Source organism: Leguminivora glycinivorella, chromosome Z, assembly GCF_023078275.1.
Source record: "Leguminivora glycinivorella isolate SPB_JAAS2020 chromosome Z, LegGlyc_1.1, whole genome shotgun sequence".
In the NCBI taxonomy this organism is placed as follows: domain Eukaryota; kingdom Metazoa; phylum Arthropoda; class Insecta; order Lepidoptera; family Tortricidae; genus Leguminivora; species Leguminivora glycinivorella.
In genome coordinates this window covers 51031702-51035193 of record NC_062998.1, presented here as the reverse complement: position 1 = coordinate 51035193, position 3492 = coordinate 51031702, and positions in this window count along the sequence as shown.

Genomic DNA, 3492 nt, shown 5'->3' with positions numbered 1-3492 from the left:
GTTTTGTTTTTAGTGTCAATGGTGATTGACAGTAAGGACTTGACAAGAGGTATTTGCTTTTAATTTTTGTTTATGGTAATGTGTTGACGGAAGGTTGCCGGCATAAAGATGCAACTGATTGAAGGCCGAAATACATGTTTATTTATTTATTAAAAACAAGAAGTACAACTTAAGGCTGCTTTAAAAAAAAAACGTCAAAAGAATGTAAAATTGATAGTTTTAGTCGGTGAAATACTACACTTTCCGTTATCCAATAGATTTATTTAATTCAAGTTCTAGTTAGAGCATCTTATTATCTTGATTTTTATAAGACTGGATTTTTAAAAAATAACTCACTAAATTAATTATGAATTTTTCTCTAATGCACGTTTAGAAAAACGCACGTATAGAGCTGAATCAGTCGATCTCATTTGTAAAATTTGGACAATTTTGAATATTAAAACGGGTTAATTTATAATTCGTATATCCTGTACTACAATCTTTTCAGACTAGATTTTTATTTTAAGGTTTTGAAAAAGAGTAAACGAGCCTAAGGCGAATTCAATTTTTTTCAGAAATTACCTAAAATTAAGTGACAATTTCTTTGAAATTCTACATCAAATCGAAGTAAGTTTTTCAAATCATCAAATCAACGTAAGCACGGCTTTCCCACGAATCCCGCTCGATACGGGGTCACTGACCTCTCAGATAACGCGCTGATACGAATGTGTAACGTTGTCCTAGGTCATGTCTGTCACTCTCGTTTTCATTTCGTCTCGTTCCAGGTTTAAAGTTTGCTAGCGCGGTTGCATGGAGCGGGCGAGTCGGGTTGACGAAATTCATAGAAACTTTCATGAAATACACACTACTTATGTATATCAATAACCTAACCACAAAATTAAAATTTTGAAAAACCCCCGACCACGACATAGTGGACCGATTTTCATGAAACATGGCTAAGAACACTCCCGACACTCGTCAACCCGCCGAGCCTTAAAAAATGTGATTTTGATCACTTAAAATTACCTTATTTCACCAAAATATTATGAAAGCTTTGTAAAATATAATATTTGCTATCCCATAGGACCATGCGCATTACGCCAGACTACATTAATTATAGAGTTTTATCCACCACCTTATTTTAAATAAACTATGCCGGTCTTGCCCGCACTGACATTACAGGGCGTGAGAAAAAGTCATTTTTCAAAAACTTTTTTTTTGATGCCAAATGATCCCATTCCCCAAGGATCAAAAGTTTGTATGGAACCAAAAAAAAATCCGGCTAGAAAATCCACAAATCGAGAAAAACTTCTTTTATTTTCACGAAAAAATATTTTTTATTTTCACATTAATTTTAATGCCAATCGATTCCATTCTTATTCAGTATAATATAACTTAGCTTTCAGACAAAAAAAAGGGAGCTACGATGCCACAGACAGACACACACACAGACAGATAGCCAGACAAACAGACGGACACGTAAAATTTATAACACCCCGTCGTTTTTGCGTCGGGGGTTAAAAATCAAAATCAAAATAATTTATTCAGCAAATAGGCCACAGGGGCCAAAAGGAGTGTACAAGTTTCTAATGGGTCGGCAACGCGCATGTGAGACCCCCTTGAGTTGCAGGCGTCCATAGGTTACGGTGACCACTTTCCATGACCGTATATACCTGTGTGCCACCGACGTGGTATAAAAAAGAGGCACTTTTACACGTCATATCTTAAGTACTTTTTAACCGACTTCAAAAAAGGAGGAGGTTCTCAATTCGACTGAATTTTTTTTTTTTTTTTTGTATGTATGTTACTCGATATCTCCGAGAATCGTAGACCGATTTTCAAAATTTTTTTTTGATCGAACGGGTATAACCCCGAGATGGTCCCATTGGCACCAAGTCGTGGTCTGATGATGGGATCTTGGAGAAATCGAGGGAACTCTTCAAATGTTATAGGCACATGTAATGTTTTTTGTGTATTTTTCAAAGGTGCACCAGTATTTGCGCCTGGTGGTAATAATTTTATGTGGCTGAGCTGATGATGGAAGGTCAACTCCTCAACGGTTAGGAGTTAAAGGACAATTCTTTCACTACTGTACTGAACCACTAAAAATCAACAAATAAATTAACTTTTTAATAAAAAATAAAACCGCCTTCAAAAAAAAAGCGTGTTACAAAACACGGAGAAACTAAAAAGCCAAAAATAATAAACCTTCGAATTCAGATTTCTTATCGGATTGCAATAATCTAAACATCCAAATTATAAACAAATCAATTATTTTTGGAGTCGGGACCAGCCTGCGTATGGTTGGGTAGGGCAAACAGGAAATAGCAAGGCGACGAACAGGTCTGGTACCGACTACAAAAATAATTCCGTACTGGGCGGGAAGAAGTTGACATCTTCACTTACGTTATTTTTTTTTTATTGGCGCAATCGATTCCAATGGGTCTATATTTATATGTATAAAAAAGACAGCCTGTTTAATACATTAATTTTGAAGTTATTGGTTTTGAAATCAAGTGAATATCTCGGAATTGAACGACATTTATTTGACGAATCGAGTTATTATGCCTTTTGTTTTATCACTTCTCGGTTCATACATGAACATGTCTTACTGTTAAACTTCGCTAAAATTTATAACATAGTACATCATTTGACATATTTACTTATGCTTTTTGTCACAATCATTGTATTCTTAACTTGCATTTTGACATAACGACATATCAAGTTTAGTGAAATGTTATGCTATGATATAACGACATATCAAGTTAAGTGAAATATTATGCTAAGCGTGCAAAACAGAACAAATTAAGATATCAAAATGGACTTATTAAGCTCCTCCGCTAACATTTGAACATGTCTTTATATGAAATAAAGTTCAAATGCGAATCACAGTGCATAATCGTATAAACCTACTTGTACAAATAGTAAATTGTTTGAATAGAATAAAAAAAATGATAAACTGAGATATCAAAGCGTAGCCCTCAATGCTATTCTGTTAAAATGTGAATATTTATTTAAATGTCAATTGGCGCTCAAAATAGAAATCAAATGCGTAATAGGATTTGACCATCGAAGGACATTATGAGGTTCAAACTAAAATTATGGAGCAATCAAGTTATCAATTTACACATACTCCTGAGCCTATGTGTAAACTCTTTAGTAAAACTGTATTCAATTGTAATTAATTATTAACATCAAATGTTAATCATACTATGTCAAAATATCTATTGAAAACCAACTAAGTGTACTTATATTGACCTTCCAAGATGATCACTTATTCCTTATAAACAAGTGTAGTGTAAATCATGTCAGTCATGATCATACCAATAAAATAAACCTCTACTGATAGGAACATGACTATTAATCTAATAAACCGCCTTAATGTTTTAATTGTGTAATAAACCATACTTATCTGAAAAAAAGATGAAAATAAAAGCCTAAAATGTATAAATATCTTGTTTCGGTGTATGCAGAAAACTTTTTTTATTAACTGTAAGTGCAGCTAAGATCACA